Source organism: Lycorma delicatula, chromosome 2 (assembly GCF_047948215.1).
Source record: "Lycorma delicatula isolate Av1 chromosome 2, ASM4794821v1, whole genome shotgun sequence".
Classification (NCBI taxonomy): domain Eukaryota; kingdom Metazoa; phylum Arthropoda; class Insecta; order Hemiptera; family Fulgoridae; genus Lycorma; species Lycorma delicatula.
Window position 1 is genome coordinate 48230103 of NC_134456.1, and position 18938 is coordinate 48249040.

General features: G+C 30.0%; 1 protein-coding gene across 4 annotated transcripts in view; it reads right to left on the reverse strand.

Annotated features, from left to right (window-relative positions):
* Positions 1 to 18938, reverse strand: part of LOC142318776 (coiled-coil domain-containing protein AGAP005037) — a 1329051-nt gene that overhangs the window by 546976 nt on the left and 763137 nt on the right. The gene's annotated exons all lie outside the window — the stretch shown is intronic.

The following is an 18938-nucleotide window of genomic DNA, read 5'->3' on the forward strand; positions in this document are numbered from 1 at the left end:
TATAATCGTAAAAGATCTACAACAAACAAGAGTGAAAGGGAATGATTCAGAGTACCAATAGGTTCGAAGAAAACAGAAAAAGAAAGAAAACAGAACCGAATACCTGGTCAAAAAAAAAATGAAAAAGCCCAACCCGGGAGAGTGAGGAAATATCGGAAGAGAAGAAAATCAGATTGAAAAAAGAAACAGACCGATACTTAGCGCAGTTCATTGCAAGCCGAAACGAATAAAAACAAAAAATAGAATAAATGTATAATTAAGATAAAATAAGAAAGTATAACACTTTTAAAACAATATTAAAACAAAGACTAAGACTAAACAAATAGAAACTAAACAACTAATTTTTAATTTAAAAAAGTTATTTTTGTATTGCTTACTACTGACAGACAATTAACGTGTACCAAATATAAACAAACATGATCGAAAATTACATTCACCAATCTATAAATAAGTTAAGATCTCAAGAATGTCTTGTGATATGTAACGTTTAGCGTGTATTCTTGTAATGAAAATAAAATAAAAATTAGAATACAATAAATCGCTAAGGTAGCGTTTGACAGAAATAATAAAAAAAACATAGGGCAAAATCCGTACGATAATGATGAATCTATAAATCTAAAGTTGTAATATCAAATATTTTGGGCAAAAATGTAGAAATACATAATTCAATGGTTAATATACGATAATAATTATTATATTTGATACAATCATTTTATCTACGTGTGTATAATTAAAATCAATTAGGCCGCAAATAAAATTTGGGAAAGCTTCCTAGATTTTAAATAGAAACGGTGTTATTCGCAACCTTTTTTCTTTAGATAAAATATAAATTCCTCGGGAATATAAAAGCTCCCTAATGTAGGATGGCAAAGATATATCACGTTTTACCAACTAAACATTGTACGAGTATTTTTAGTTTCCCGTCTAGAGCTATAGCAGAACTATAGCTTTAGAAGGGAAAGTATTGTAATCGTTCCAATTTGGGCTTACACGGTTTTCAACGGATCGTTTTGACACCTAATGAACCCAAAAACCTGAATGGAAATTTTCCGGATGTTCGTATGTACGTGTGTGTGTGCTCGGTGTCACATACCTTATATCTTCAGAACTACTGGACCGATTTTCACCAAATTTGGTAACATTATTTCTACATATGGGGCGTTTACGCCACTGAATTTTCAACTTAAAAGCTCAAAGGGGTGAGACTGCAGAGTAAGATCACCCTCAGTATTTCGAGATTTCGCTTAATTAAAGTTTTATTTTTCTTAGGCACTTTTGTTAACAATTAAAAAATAATATTTCAAAACTTTTTTTTTACAAAATCACTCTAAATAAACTACGTGGCTAAGTGGATATACCGCATCGTTAGTAACTCCCTCTCACTACAAGGAGCGCTAGTATAGCAGTAACGTACAGCTGCTGTAGTCGTCTGCTATGCTGTGACGTCACAGGTGAGCGGTAGAATTAAATGAATGAATAATATTTAATGTGTAAAAAAGTATTTAATGTGTACCGCCACATCCGTGCGAATGAAATACGGTATGTGCGCGCGCTTTAGTTAGAATCGTTGAATTAAATAAACAAAAAAATTATTATATTTAAAAAAAGTGATAATTATTTTAAATTAAGTTTTGTGTGTGTGTAAGCTGTGCATCAGAGAAAAGCCGCTTGACGGGAAAGTCCTACAACTGTGCTGTTAGCTTTTTTTTTATCTAATGAAAATAATATTTAAAAAATCTGTGAATATTTAAACAAGCATTTTAGAAGTTTATAAAAAAAAATTTGGAAGGTATAAATATTTTAATTGCCAAGCACGTAAAGTTTTCTAATAAATTGATTTAAATATGCATAAGTCACTTCTAAAAAGTAATAGGCTAACCTCAGGAAGGAAAAGATTAAATTCTTTATAACGATCTTTACATGTGAAGAGATTTAGCAGCGTAAATTAAATCCGCTTGGCAAATGTCCATTCACTAGCTTCATTTATTATTTATATTTAAATTTCTTATAAAAAATAAAATTCTAAAAACAATAATGACCAGATGTAAAATACACCGAGACTCAATGGAAAATTTCATTACCTTTCAAAATAAATTTTCTTTGCCAAAATTTTAATCAAATAACAATTTCCTTACAATTATAAAAAAAAGATTTTGTTATTGATAATAAGCATCCATTTAATTTAACATTTTTTTTTACAAATGACCCTAACGCAAGAAATTCAGATATTAGAGATAGACGAGTTAAAAATGATTACGTTAAATTATCTATCATTTATTAATAACTCTCATCTCACTACGAAAATGATACGTCACCAGGTGTTGGTAGAGTTAGTGAACAGTTATTACCAAAAAAAGCGTGGTGTGTGGTATTTCGAGTGCATATACTGTCTGCGCTAAATAACTGAATCGGTTTAAATGAATAAATTTTAATGTTACACATGAATAAAAAAAAAAATATTTAACACCATTACCAAATTTTTCTTGATTATATCCCATTTTATTCTCAATATAGTCCTTGATATGATCTTTTATTTAAAACTAATTATTTAGTTTAACAATAACTGAAAATTTATGTCCCCAATTGTTCTTTCTGTCAATCTATTTCATTAACTGAAATAATAGAAGTAATTAACATTCAATAACTCGACTATTTCGTCCGAGTAAAACGACGTGAAAAATTTTCAAAATATGTTCTACACACTACGAGATGATTAACCTAAACCAAAGATTGACGTTTTTTGAACCAAAAGATTTTCCGGTTTTACCACATCTATTTTGACTAGAAATGCTTTTTTTTAGTTAAAAAAAATAAATAAAATTGATATGTTTATTTTGATAAACCGAATAAGGAAAATATACAATAATGAAAGATAACCGTTAATAACCTGCGATGAATTGATATTTGTAAATAAAAATGTAATTAATTCGGGCAGAACGCATAACTCTTGCAAAAACTGGCCGGCGCACTGACTAATGAACAGCAGTTACGAGTAGCAGCCGCTTAATGTATATTAAATAACATTTGCAGTACTTTTTCCTCTCCGTAGTATTCAATGTAGACCCATCGGGTTGGTCTAGTGGTGAACGCGTCTTTCCGAATCAGCTGATTTGGAACTCCAGAGTTCCAGCGTTCAAGTCCTAGTAAAGACGGTTATTGTATACGGATTTGAATATTATATCGTGGATACCGGTGTTCTTTGGTGGTTGGGTTTCAATTAACCACACATCTCAGGAATGGTCGAACTGAAACTGAACAAGACTACACTTCATTTACACTCATACATATCATCCTCATTCATCCTCTGAAGTATTATCTGAACGGTAATTACCGGTGGCTAAACAGGAAAAAGAAAAGTATTTAGTGTAATTACTTTCTTTTTTTTTTTTTTAAATAACAATTTAGCCCATCGTAATAATGGTTAACGTTTATTGTTACAGACATTTTCTTATTTAAATTTATTTTTTTTATTTGGCTGGTTTTTTATTTCAAAACGTAAGTTACTTTCTGGACAGTCCTCGTACATAACATCTTAACTATAAATTTCCAAAACGCCTACCGCATAACAGGCCACAGAAGGGAATATATCGCTACTCAATAACGTCTAATTAGGATGACTAATCATAAGTACTTACGTATTATGTCTTCAAAATTGAAATAAATAATTAAAAAAATTTAGTTTCGTAATATAATTCAATTTGAAAAATCGGAGGTGGGTATAAAGAAGATTACCCAAACGAGCATAGTCAGTTAGGTTAAAAAGATAGCTAAATACAATTCAATTTTTTTTGTCTTTAATCATTCGATTGGTTTGATGCAGCTCTCCAAGATTCCCTATCTAGTGCTAGTCGTTTCATTTCGTATACCTCCTACATCCTACATCCCTAACAATTTGTTTTAATTATTCTAAAATCACCTGACCAAAAGTCGTTTTCCTCTTCCTATCGAACCTCGCTAATTCCTACTACATCTACATTTATCCTATCCATTTTCCTCGTTAAATTTTCTAACCTAACAACCTTTTTTTAGTCTTCTAACATTCCAGGCTCCGACTCGTAGAATGTTATTTTTTAATTTTCTGGTGACCCCTTTCTTAGTAGTCCCTACCCGGAGATCCGAACGGGGGACTAGTTTAACTCCGGAATATTTTACCAGGGAAGGCGCCTCCATCTTGTTATATGAAAATGCAGAGAGCAAAATTTCCTTGGAAAAAAAAGCAGCTATAGTTTTCAACTGCTTTCAGCTGCGCAGTATTCAAAAGATTGAATGATGTTGATATGGTCGTTTAAGTCGTCCTGATTTACGCCCTTAACAACTACTGAAAGAGCTGCTGCCCTCTTTCAGGAATCATTCCTTAGTCCGGCTCTAAATAGATACCTTTCCGATATGATTCCACCTTCGGTCCAGCTACTCTGTATCACTGAGCACTCAAGCCCCCTCACCATCGGCAAGGTGTCGTGATTTATAGAGGGAGACACAATTCAAATTAGATCAAAGATACATAAATTACATCAAAACTAAATGAATTAACCTTCATTTTTTTAAAACGTATTCTTTAGAACGACAACACGGCCACTAATTACGTACAGTTCTTTCTTACGTTCATTTAACTTTAAAAAAACCAGTAAATATTCAAAAAGATAATATTATAACAAATGAAAGTATCTGTAATTTTGTGCGCACCGTCGGCTAAATAATATTCTTAATAATACAACGATACCCATATGATAATGGAAATAGAGTAACTAGGAGTTATGACTAGAAACCTAAAATCACGTCATATCCCATATAAATAAATCCAAAAAATCCCGTGAAAAATAGCTGTATAAAAAATGTTCATAAATAAAACAGTATTAGGAAAAGAATAACATTATAATTGATAAGGTACATCAATATCTGTTTTCTGCTGACAAGTTATAATACTGAATAGGAATTATTTAGATATTTTATTGTTCTCCCATCTTCCGAAGTTACCGCGGCTGTTTTATACGTAAGCGTAAGGGTTGGACGCGTGAACAGAAAAAAACATTAACAGAAATGATGAATGATTACTTTCGTTCTAATTATTTTCACCATGTGGAACGAACAAACGTCAAACGGACCTGGTTCACCATTAATCAATCATGCTCTTTGCACAATAATCAATTTATATCTGTGGTCAATGATCAACGTACAATTATACCGTACAATATTTTCAAATTAATTTTTTTTCGAATGAAACATTTTTTTTTAAGATTTTATTTTCCAATTAAATGAAAGGGATGAGAAAAATAAAGGTAATAATAGAGAAAAAATATTAAATAAAATTGTATACATTAAAAGAGATATTCTGTGATGTTTATTACAAAAATCATTCGGCTAAGATCGATGTCATTCGTAAAAGTTACATAATCCCAAATTCATTAATTCAATGAAGTGGGAAATTTGCTTTTAGGTTGGCACGAATGGATGGGTTGAATTCTTGACCGTGTAGCAAAATTCTAAACACAATAATTAGACTTGTATCTCGAGACAGGTCGGTGAGGAGCCACGAACTCGCCACGCGCGTATTTCAAATTCAACTTCTAATAAAGAAATGACGACTTGAACGTGAATTAAATTGACGGCTTTTTGTTTATAATTTTAACATTTAAATAATTATTCATAATTTTTAGTTATACTTATTTATCAAAAATTATTTATGAACCAATTATTTACAATTATTTCTGAATAAAAAAATAAATATTTGATTAATTATAAATGTATTATTTCGATTATTTTTATCTTACTTTTTTATTATTTCAGTAACCCTTTCACCCAATACATTTTTCTGATAGTTCATTTTCGACGAAAATTTGTACCAATAGATTTATTGATTCGCTTATTACGAATCTTAAATTAGTTTTTCAAAATTTAAAATGGCGGACAAAAATCAATAAAACTTTGTTATTTATTTCATTAATAATTATTAATCTATTAGGATGTTGAAAAGTTCTCGTTTCCCAGTATTAATTTTTTTATTAAAAACAGCTAAAACTTTTTCGACCTAATAGAATTACGAATTTTTTTTTTAACATATTAATCAATCGAAATTAAAGCAGCCGTTTCATCAAATCTTTAAATTTATTTTTGTCAGAAAAACAATTATTTAAACCATTTAATTATGAAAATATACAAAATTCGTATATAACCATGTAATTGAATACTTCGACGAAAACATAAGACGACATATTTTGAAAACAAAATTTTTTATTAAAAAATTTTGATAAAATTAAAAGATTAAATATGATTTTTGAGAGACCAATTACGTTTGACAAAAGATTTTTGAAAAAAAAAATAGTTTTGATTACAATGTTGAGTATGTGGAAAGAAATATCGTCAAAATTAAATTTTTTATTATCGTTTCCCCACCACTTGAATGAAGTAGATAATATGTAGATAATACATTTATAATTAATTAAATATTTATTTTTTATTCAAAAATAATTGTAAATAATTGGTTCATAAATAATTTTTCATAAATAAGTATAACTAAAAATTATGAATAATTATTTAAATGTTAAAATTATAAACAAAAAGCCGTCAATTTAATTCACGTTCAAGTCGTCATTTCTTTATTAGAAGTTGAATTTGAAATACGCGCGTGGCGAGTTCGTGGCTCCTCACCGTCCTGTATCGAGACACAAGTAATAATTAGTAATTCTCCTTATTTTGTCTGATAGTGACGAGTTACAAATGGACTATGGTGCGTATTAGTCTTAACATTCATTTATTCTTGAAAGTTATTTTAAATCGTAACATTTTTGAAGTGGCAGGAAGATTTTTCTGTACTTTTTCCTTGATCAAACCTACCAAATAAATCAATAATTTTACGCATGTTAGCTCGTTTTAGAGAAATCGATACTGTTGATAAACGGAAACAAAAGACCGGCTGGTCAAAAGTTATACATGACAAATCTTTGGAACATCATTTGAACGATCCACTCGAAAGTTAATAAAAAAAGCTATCTCAATAAATTGGGATGTCATGAAAACTACAAATAAATTAAAATTACCCCTCTGTACCGTATTCATACAGTGCAAGAATTGCGAGAATCCGATTACGGAAAAACACTCAACATTGCAAACGGTTTATGTGTCTTGATCTCCAGAATATTTGGATCTTGGATAACATTTTCTGTATTGACAAAGCATCGTTTTGCTTCAGTGTCGCGTGTAAAAAGGCAGAGTAACAGCCCGCATGTAGAATAACACAATGTTGCTGCTGCGAGAGTTCTTTGCGGGAGAAAATCATTTTCTGTGGTCTACGATTACTTAGTTTGCCAGATTTATCACCCACAGATTTTTTCTTTGAGGTAATTTAAAAGAAGAAATATTCAGAAATGATTCTCACACAACTGATGGAAACAAAATCATCATCGAGATCAAAATATCCCAACGCAGCTCTATAACTATTAAAAAAGTGTTATTAACATAAAGAAAGTACGGATGCATAGCTGCAAACGGAGCCTGCATCAAAATGGATACTTTGAACATTTATTATAACAAAGCATCACTGTAGGTTATGAAATTGTTTAATATTTATTTATAAAATTTAATAAAAATGTTTTATAGATTGGTTTGTGTAATTTTTTTTCCTTATAGGTTCCGTTACAGGTTACAGTAACCAAACAGCAACAGTAATAATTGAAGAACATAAGAAAGAAGCTGTAATAAGGAAAGGGAGTCCGACAAGGATGTTCCCTATTCCTGTTACTTTTTTATCTTTACATGGAACTAGCAGTTAATGATGTTAAAGAACAATTTAGATTCGGAGTAACAGTATAGGGTGAAAAGATAAAGATGCTACGATTTTTTGATGATATAGTAATTCTAACCGAGAGTAAAAAGGATTTACAAGGAACACTGAACGGCATGGATGAAGTCCTAAGCAAGAACTACCGCATGAAAATAAACAAGAACAAAACAAAAGTAATGAAATGTAGTAGAAATAACGAAGATGGACCACTGAATGTGAAAATAGGAAGAGAAGGGATTATGCAGGTAGAAGAATTTTGTTATTTGGGAATAGAAATACTAAAGATGGACGAAGCAGGAGCTATATAAAATGCCGAATAGCACAGGCGAAACGAGCTTTCAGTCAGAAATATAATTTGTTTATATCAAAAATTAACTTAAATGTCAGGAAAAGATTTTTGAAAGTATATGTTTGTAGCGTAGCTTTATATGGAAGTGAAACCTGGACAATCGGAGTACCTGAGAAGAAAGGATTAGAAGCTTTTGAAATGTGGTGCTATAAGAGAATGTTATAAATCAGATGGGTGGACAAGTAACAAATGAATAGGTGTTGCGGCTAATCGATGAAGAAAGAAGCATTTGGAAAAATATAGTTAAAAGAAGAGAGAGACTTATAGGTCACATATTAAGGCATCCTGATATAGTCGCTTTAGTATTAGAGGGTCAGGTAGAAGAAAACATTGTGCAGGCAGGCAACGTTTGGAATATGTAAAACAAATTGTTAGTGATGTAGGATGTAGGGGGTATACCGAAATAAAACGACTAGCACTAGATAGGGAATCTTGGAGAGCTGCATCAAACCAGTCAAATGACTGAAAACAAAAAAAAAGGTTGCGTAACTTTTCGCTCATTCTGTACTTCTAAGGAGTAGACAGAATACCGTGCATTCACTTAATGAACTACAACTGAAAATAACATAACATTCATTGCCTAGAGTAATAAAATATAGGAAGAATTACGTAGCTTGCTTTAATAGACCCAACAAAATAAAACTTGGCTTAAACATCTAATACTGTGTTCTACATTATAAACCTTATGTCTGTGCAACTCCTTAAATCTTTTACGAATGATGTATTACTTATATTTATACAGAACTACTGTAATAAAAATAAAACAATATTAAAACTATACGCAAGGCGCTATATATTTTCTGATGAGTTTAGAATTTAATAACGAGTCTTATAATAGTGGTGAGAAATCGACGGTGATCTTATTTTACTCACTAAACATTTTTTTTTCTGTTAAAACAAGCAATCCCATTTATCTATTTTAAATTTTTCTTTAAAAAACCAAAGAAAAGTACATTTTTTAACTTTAAAAAATGGAAAAAAATTATAAAATATATCTCTTTTTTGTTGCCAAGTTAAGGAGTTTTTACAATCAGGAATTAACGAAATTTTTAAACGCTAAAAATAAATATAAAATAATTTAAATTAAATAAATATTTAAAAAAAAATCAAAAATAAGTAGTGATCGACATGATACACTGATAAAGAAAAAACTTGTAAAGTATTCAAAATAATACACGACTAAGACGAAATGACAATACAAAAAAAAAATTAATTTCTCCTTCATTAAGACCTTTAGACAGGAAAATATTTTAACTATTTACGAAAATAATTTTTTACAATTTGTATTTTGCACTACTAATTAATTCCCAACATAAGCGTAAAATTTGAGATAGATCAAAAAGTTGTCCAAAACACTACGGACCTTTCCTGTTTACCCCACAATGGTTTTTTTACGTTACGTATTCAAACGTGGGTTACATTTTATTCAAACATGGGTCTTCTAAATGTACCAGCGAGAGGTCCAATGTTAGCATTATTGTTTATAATTATAAATATAATCAGTGGCGGCTAGTTGCTAAAATTAGTAGGGATGCTGCTCCAGAAAATTTTTTCTGGACCTTTTCAAGGCCATGGTTAAAGTTTTCTGTAAAATAAAAGAACCGAAAAAAATGAATCAAATAGAATAAATGGAAGCAGGATAATAATCTAATTATACACTTTATCATATTCAAGCAAATTGTGCTTAAAAACCGTATTCGGTTTAACCGAATAAATAAAAAAAACATCAGTACAGATAATATTTTTTAGTATTATTAGATAATAACTAAATAAAATGTCCCCTTAAAAACATTATAGTCCAACAGTGCTTAATTTAAATATTTATGTACAGAGAAACAAATACATAATTGGCTTTTACTAATTACCTTGTCTTTCGTCCTTCCAGCGTGTTTTTGGATAGATTTGGCAATGAAAGACCCCTTGCTTTCCGCTATCTTCTGATCACTACTGAAAAAACAACTAAACCGCTTTCATATTCCTTCCATTGATTAAACTAGAAAAGAGAATGAACGAGGAACGTTCCGTACACACGGGGAGTAAAAGAAAACTATCTTCTACCTGCACGCCAAGATCGGCACTGCGGGAGCGACAGTGCTTTCTCTCCCTCACAATCTCGCGTGCAGCGTCCTATGTGTGCATTCGCACAACAGTCAAACACCACGCTCCATACACACGTTTTGTATCTTTTTCATAAACTGGGGGATCGCTACTGACATTAAGATTAAGGATTACATATTATACAAGTATAAAGAAAGAATTAAAGAAAAAAAGACTCGTTATATTAAATGTTATCGATAACATAAAGTGGAAATAGGGGGTGCTGCAGTTCCACAGTGCTCATACGGCAGCCGCCACTGAATATAATGTAACTAAACTTAATCTACGCTCGCTAGTCAAAGTTAGCGAGCGAAGGTTAAGTTTGGTTAGGTTATGTTGATTTGGTAACCCACCGGGTTGGCCTAATGGTGAGCGCGTCTTCCCTAATCAGCTGATTTGGAAGTCGAGAGTTCCAGCGTTCAAGTCCTAGTAAAGCCAGCTATTTTCACACAGATTTGAATAATAGATCGTGGATACCGGTGTTCTTTGGTGGTTGGGTTTTTCAATTAACCACACATCTCAGGAATGGTCGAACTGAGACTGTACAAGACTACACTTTATTTACACTCATACATATCATCCTCATTCATCCTCTGAAGTATTATCTGAAAGGTAATTACCGGAAGGTAAAGAGGAAAAAGAATGAATATATTGATTTGGAAGAAAGAATTAAAAAAAAAGCGGTTGCCGGATTCCGAAAAATTACCGAAACGAGTGTAAGTTATGTTGATATACGAACCATTCGTCAGTATGCAGAATTAACATTATTTAAATTATATTGATTTTTAATTATGATTTCAACAATTACATTTTCTTAATGAGTTTAAATAGTTATCTCCAAAAAAACCATTGTTGTGAAGAAACATAAAAGATCCAAGACCAGTTTTCTTTCATTTTAATTTTTTGAAGGGAAATAATAATAATTAAATGAAATTCTGTAACGCAAAAGAAAAATATAAAGTGGAAATAAAATATGACTACCATATATCATATGGTGATGGACACCATATAAAGTGGTCTTTTACAGTTACTATGAACCGGGCTACAAATTTTACAGCTACAAATTTATAAGTAACGATATAGTGCCTTAAGTACATCAGTAATTATGTTTTAGGTGTAATATGGGAATAAACAGATTAATTTCATATTTAAATAACAGTTTTTATTTCTTTTTTGTAATGAGGATTTTTAATTAATTATTTTTTTAAAATTATATTAAAATTATTTATTTCAACTGTATAATCATCATCATCATAACTATTATTTTATTATTATTGCAACCTCGGACATGCTTCCACACGCATTTAAACGATAGACAAACACATAAAATAATATACACAAAGATCAGATAGCCTGGAGTTAAACGAAGACCAGCTTGTGTAACCACTACACCAATTGTCCAGCCAATTAATTAAACATTTGGTTGCCTAAGCAATTAATTGTTCTGTTAATTTATTTTGCTATAGATGATTCAATATGAAATCAGTTATAAAAGTAATAGTTTTTTTAAAAGTATTTTAAAATAAATAAATTACATATAACAAAACATCTTTTTATAAAATGGTTCTGTGTACCGGCGGCAAGTCTTCTAATGCAATGAATGGTACATTTTAACGGGAAAAATAATTTCGTTCTACATTATAATAAACATTATAATAAAATAATTTAAATGACATCGTTATAATTCAATTACAATTCATGTTAAATGCCTTTAATTATGATCCCAGAAAGCATATTTAACGTTGATAGGCCGACACGATGACGCTAGAAATTTAATAAAAATAATAATAATAAACAAAAATAGTGGTCTATATCCAAAGCTAAATGGATGTGAAATATAACACGGAAAAAACAAATACAAAAAAAAAAATATATAAAATGATGTACTTTACATCGTCAATCTCGTCATTGATATTGTTGAGTGTTACTACGTATTAAGACTGTTGCCTCTATAAAGTGTTGTATGATGATTTACGACGGGATACCTTTACAACTGTACTTTATCATCTTAAAAAAGGGACTGACGTTTGTAACCATCGGAATAAAGGATTTTCTAGTTCACGTACAACAGTAGCACTAAATGAAACGTGTGTGATAGAGAATGAATAAAGTAATCTACAAAATAATTATTTTTATTATTATGTATATAATTTTTTATTTATTTAAAAAAATAACTTTTTTTTAAAAATCTTACCAGCAAAAAAAGATGCATTTTCTCAAGATCATTCGGTTTTTCAAACAATCATCAGGAGATTAAAAATATTATAAGTCAAAAATTAAAATACAATCATGACTGCTTGAATGTCAACAGCATACTCTCTTTTTTTAAATAATTTTTTATAATTAAAAAATATATCGGCGGAAAACATGTTTAAGAAATTTAATTTACAAAAACTTAGCTTTTTTTACCAATAAACTTTCTTCCACTGCCTAAGATAGATGTTGCAAGCTTCACGGATAAAGAGGGAGGGATCTATTAATGGGTTCTCGCGCAGTTATCTACAAACAGTGGCAACCTTGAAATATCACCATGGTAACAACTTTCATATCTACCAACGGCTGACGTCCTTTCCACCTCCATTACGTTCAGTCACAAATTTCAATCATCTTTTTAAAACTGTTAGAGTACAATTATAAAATATTAAAGGGTTAATCGTTATTACTCTAGTATTAAGAAATTTTGTATTAACTGTTTTTAATATTATTTACTGTTGTTTATTCTACTTGTCGGAATTCCGGTCAGAATTAGTATATTACTTGCTAAAAATGTAATATTTTCTAGCCATAAAAAAAACACAGAAATGGATTTCTATAATTAAGCCGAAACCTAAGTAAAAAAAAGTCACTGTAGAAAACTGTAGTCACTGTAAAAAAAAATAAAATAAACCTATGTGTTCATTCTGCATTCAATCTATGTTTTATTTTTTTGTGTAACTGTACATGTGGCATTATTTATTTACCAATATGCACAACATTTTTAATGATTTCTTCTTAAAATGGTAAGAAGTAATAAGATTAATTTCATTATAAAGCTGATAATTAAAATACACCAATCTCAGCTGATGCATAGTATAATTACCAAACATTTCTATTGTTTTTCGTTTTTGTGAAATGAGAAAATTTGATAAAAATTTGCTTTTACTTACACTTAAATTCCTAATTTTAATTTTGAAATACATCTGTAGAAGTTATCGTACATTTATTTAGTCATTCTGGTGCACTACAAGATTAGATCATGCTCCCGAAAGCAGTAGATGTCACTTTCTTTTCCTGTTTAGCCTCCGGTAACTACCGTTTAGATAATTCTACAGAGGATGAATGAGGATGATATGTATGAGTGTAAATGAAGTGTAGTCTTGTACATTCTCAGTTCGACCATTCCTGAGATGTGTGGTTAATTTAAACCCAACCACCAAAGAACACCGGTATCCACGATCTAGTATTCAAACCCGTATAAAAATAACTGGCTTTACTAGAACTTGAACGCTGGAACTCTCGACTTCCAAATCAGCTGATTTGGAAAGACGCGTTCACCACTAGACCAACCCGGTGGGTTAGTAGATGTCACTGATCAGCAAATCATTTACGTAAATTGTGCCATGTATGCTTGTTGAATAGGCTGCACGATAAAAGAAACTAAATGATGATTCCGAAATCTATGAATTATTTAACGTAACAAATAATACAGAAAGTACCGTAAAAATTGTTGAACAACAAAGATGCTGATAATTAGCACAGAAAGGCATTTGGAAACAATTTCATTAATTTAACAATTACTCATTTAATAATTTAAAATTACAAAGACAGAATAATCTATGTAAATTTTTAAATAAAACTTTTTTTCTTTTCGAATCATAATTGTTAGCAGTGGCGGCTCGCCACTGATAACTGTGTAGGGACTGTGGAACTGCAGCACCCCCTATTTCCACTTGATATTATCGATAAACTTTAATATAATGAATTCTTTTTTCTTTAATTATTTCTTTATACTTTTACAATATAAAATCCTTAAGCTTAATGTCAATAGCCATCCCCCAGTTTATGAAAAATATACAAAAATCTTTGTATGGAACTGTGCGATTCACAGTTCCGGCAGTGTGATGTTTGATTGTTGTGCGCATGCGCAGGAAGGAAGCTACACGTGGGGCTGCCAGGGAGAGAGAGCATTATCGCTCCCGCAGTGCTGACCCTGACATGCTGTGGAAGGTAGTTCTTTTTACTCCGCGTGTTCCTGTTCCTTGTTCGTTCCCTTTTCTAGTTCAGTTGGTGGAAGGAATATGATAGAGATTTACTTGTTTTTTCAGTAGTGATCATCAGAAGATGGCGGAAAGCTAGGGCTCTTTCATTGCCAGATCTGTCCGAAAACACGCTGTGAAAGGGAAAGAGAAGGTAATTAGTAAAAATTAATTTATGAATTTGTTTCTGTGTACCTAGAAATTTAAATTAACCATCGCTGGACTACAGTGTTCTTAAGCGAACATTTTATTAAGTTGTTATCCAATAATACTAAAAAATATTATCTGTACTGATATTTTATTATTACGGCTTTACTTAAAAACCGTGTACCATATTCTAAAATGTGATAAAAGTGTAGAATTAGATTATTACACTGCTTCCAGCTATTCTATACGATTCGTTTTTTTCGGTTTTTTTATTTTACAGAAAATTTTAACCACGGGCTTGAAAAGGTCCAGAAAAAAATTTTCTGGAGCAGCACCCCCAATAATTTTAGCTACGAGACGCCACTGATTGTTAGTAAAAAAATCAAATACAAATTTTATGAGAAATTTAAATGTCACAAGTATGCTAGCTTAGAGTAATGAAGTTTGGTTACATTTAAGGAAAGGTAAAGGAAAAATTAGTGACAGTTTGTAATCTGCATAAAAATTTGTTCTTATATTGTAATAAAAGTTGCAAAAATAAATAATTTGAAGAATAAATTATTAAAAATTAATTACATCGATTCAAAATTTTTATTTTAAACTATGAATGATTCAGCAAGCTACATACTTTAAGAAAAATATAAAAAATAAATTCTGTAAATTAATTTAATAAATATATCCCACGATCTCTTCCACTATATTTGAACTATGATTGTGAATGCAATGATAATTTGCAAGTGTCCGAGATATTTACTGCAATTTTATCTTTTTCATGTTTAGACTCCGGGAATTACCGTTCAGGTACTACTTCAGAAAATGATATGTATGAGTGTAAATGAAATTTAGTCTTGTACAGTCTCAGGACGACCATTTCTGAGATGTGTAGTTAATTGAAACCCAACCACCACAGAACACCGGTATCCTCGATCTAATATTCAAATCCTTATAACTGCCTTTACTAGAACTTGAGCACTGGAACTCTCGACTTCCAAATCAGCTGATTTGGGAAGACGCGTTCACCACTAGACCAACCCGGTGGGTTATTGTTATTTTATCTAGTTGTGATGTGAATAACTGCGTTCTTTATACGTTAAGGATATGCTTATACATCGTTTAAAACATCTTAATTTCATTAAATCTGGATTTGATATTAATTAGAACCTCAAAAAAAAAGAAAAAAATACCCAGTAGTCAAAAATAGAGATCTAATAATGTTTTAAGAGTATGTTGAGATCTAATCTTTTGATATTCATCTTAAAAAATGAAGCGCTTAATTTCTGCACAAGTCCGACTTCCATTGGCTGCATTAACGATTTAACTTGAACAACCCAACAACTACGTTTACAATAGAATGATTTTAGTTAAATCGGTTATTTAATTTTTTAAATTTATAACTTAATTTTAATTTTTATTCCCTGCAAAAGATCAAACTCCTTTTATCACGCAAATCACAAAAAGAGATATCACTAACAGATATTTATGAATCATAATTAATTGATACGAGAAATACAGATGATATTACGCTACTAAATTAATAAAAGTAATAAGTTATATTTACAGAGAAATAATACAGCATTACATTTTAAAAAACCTGTCTATAATTTTTTATTTAAATTAATCGTTATTTTTGTTATTCTATAAAAATAAAAAAGGCTTTAGGTTAAACACGAAACATACAGAACAAAGAAAAATCCATAAATCGTGCTAAAGTAAGTGACAAACGTCGTCTGACACGTGTACATTTTCTCAGAGCTGAAATGAAAATTCATTTCACAAAAGTTAAGGAAAGAATTCAATCATCGTCCATGAACATCTGACTGACCCTTCGCAATTCTATGCATCTGACCATAAAAACATTTAGAAATCCATTTAATCGTCTTTTTAATATTTTAAACAGGCCTTTTATTAACCGCTTATCTCAAGATACAAACGCATAATTAATTTAACTATGCATGCGTGTACACATAAAAAAATGCGGGTTTATTTTTTATATCATATACCGTACTTAATGTAATATATTAATTAATGTAAAATTCGTTAAATAATATAAATCTGACATTTCTAAATTTGTTTTAAAGAATATGTTGCCTTAAAATATTTTTTAAGTACAAATTATCTTAGGACAATCAATCTTAAGAAAACGTTGTCAACTGTACACCAAGAAAACGAAAATTATGGATAATAAAGGCATTCAAATCGAATTATAAATAACAAAATTCTGTTTTTCATCAAATTTGATATATGTAATCTTCTATAGCATCATAGAACAGCTGAACCGATGGAGATACTAATCTCACTTCTAACCGTAAATGATTAAGGAATGTTGTATATGTTGTAATGCGTATTTATATGTAATACATATCACATTTACAGAAATAATACAGTCCTTATGATTATTCGCTGTTTAATAAATGAAATCGGGCCGGTAAGAGTTTTGTAATATTTTTTCTATCTTTTGCTTTTAATGGAACACTGAAACATTGTTTATTATCTATTATTGTACATCTGTTGTCTATTACAGATATTTAAAATGTTTTTTTTTTCAAGAAAATTCTAAATTAATAACAGCTTTTGATAATAGAGATGTAGTGTCTTATCTTTTTTAATACCAGTATCGTTTTGTTAAAAACAGTTTTATTTATATTACAGAAAGTTTTGTTTTTTGAGCGGAAGAAATGATATTTGCGAGACACGTACCGTACGGTTTACAATTTAATAGTAATTTTTTTTTATCAGACTTTACAATTAAGTGTTATCATTTTAAAGCACTGCTAACTAAACGTGATATCATTATAACCGTTTCATTAAAACTGTCAGCACCAGTTTAATTTTATTAGTACTGTAAGAATTTAATTTAATTTAACGATATGTAATATAATTTTATTACTTTATAGTATATAACATGAATTTTACACAGTTATGACCGAAACTTGATCGCAAGACAAATCGCCGGGTTATAAAAGCAACATAGAAAAAAATTAATAACATTTTTATGAAAACAGTAATAATAGGAGTAAGAAATTGTGAAAGGAATACAACATACATACCGGCTTATTAATCGTAAACGGTTAAAATAGTACATTACGATAGAAAATTATTTGTTTTTATGTTTAATATTAAAACCAAAAATTCATGAAAAACTTTAAAATTAACACTATAATAATCTGTCACATTAAAATGGATCGGTCTGGTGTGCTGCCAAAAATCAGTTCTCACTTCCAGTAGGTTGTCTACGAAAACTTAAAACCATGAAAAGCTTAAAAAAATAAAAATAAGGGATAGAATGAGAAGGCACGTAACTAACTTTTTTAGATTTCAAAAAGGCACACAATCGATAGAACTTCCTTATTTAACATCGTAGATCATCGATTCTCAAATTTTTAGCCCACCGACCACATTGAGAATCAAAAATTTTCTAGCGCCCCAAAACTTTTAAACTTACCATCTCTTAAAATAATAATTACAATTGCTGTTTTTAAGATGTGCTCTTAAACAGCAATTAAAATTATTATTTTTAAACGTGATATACCCTATTTCTGAATTGAAACTAACATTTTAAATGAGAGCAATTAAAACGCATATTTAATCCTACTTGGAAGTATTTTTATTAAAATTGCTTTCAAAAAAATTACAATTGTATCTATATAGTTATATAACAACAGTGATGGTATATTCAGTATAATAATACAATAATTAAAATATCAGATATGCAGCATTAAAAACAAAAGTGACCTTTTCTTTTTAAAGTGGAATATTTCAGTTCAGAAAAATCGTAGACAACCAAAAAAAAAAACATCTGATGTGAACACCACATGACTTCTTTGTACGCCTATTAAATTACATATACACATTTTTTTAAATAAAAAGTACATAAAATTTTATTTCATTAATATTTTGTGTTTTTTTTGTTATTGAATTATTATTTATCATTTTCTTTCAATCAGAGGTTATTAATAAATCAATATATTTAAATTTTAAAAAAATGAGATGAAATGAATGAAAATAAGTACTATTTATGATACATCGTTGAAAAGCTCTCAAGAAGAGCTTATTACTGCAGTTAAAAAAAAGTCCATAATCTAAAACTATTTGGATTTTGGACTTTTTTTGAACACTTTGATTCAGTCGATTGCAATCAAAAGAGGAGATGCAGAACTAGATAGATGTTACAACAGTCCTAAATCCAAAATTTCAAGAGCCTACGGCTAATCGTTTTTGAGTTATGCGGGATACATACGGGATAAAATTTAGATATTTTAAATAATAAGACGATATTACTTATGCGGTAATGTGTAACAAATCATTCGCATAGCGAATGATTTGTATTTTACAG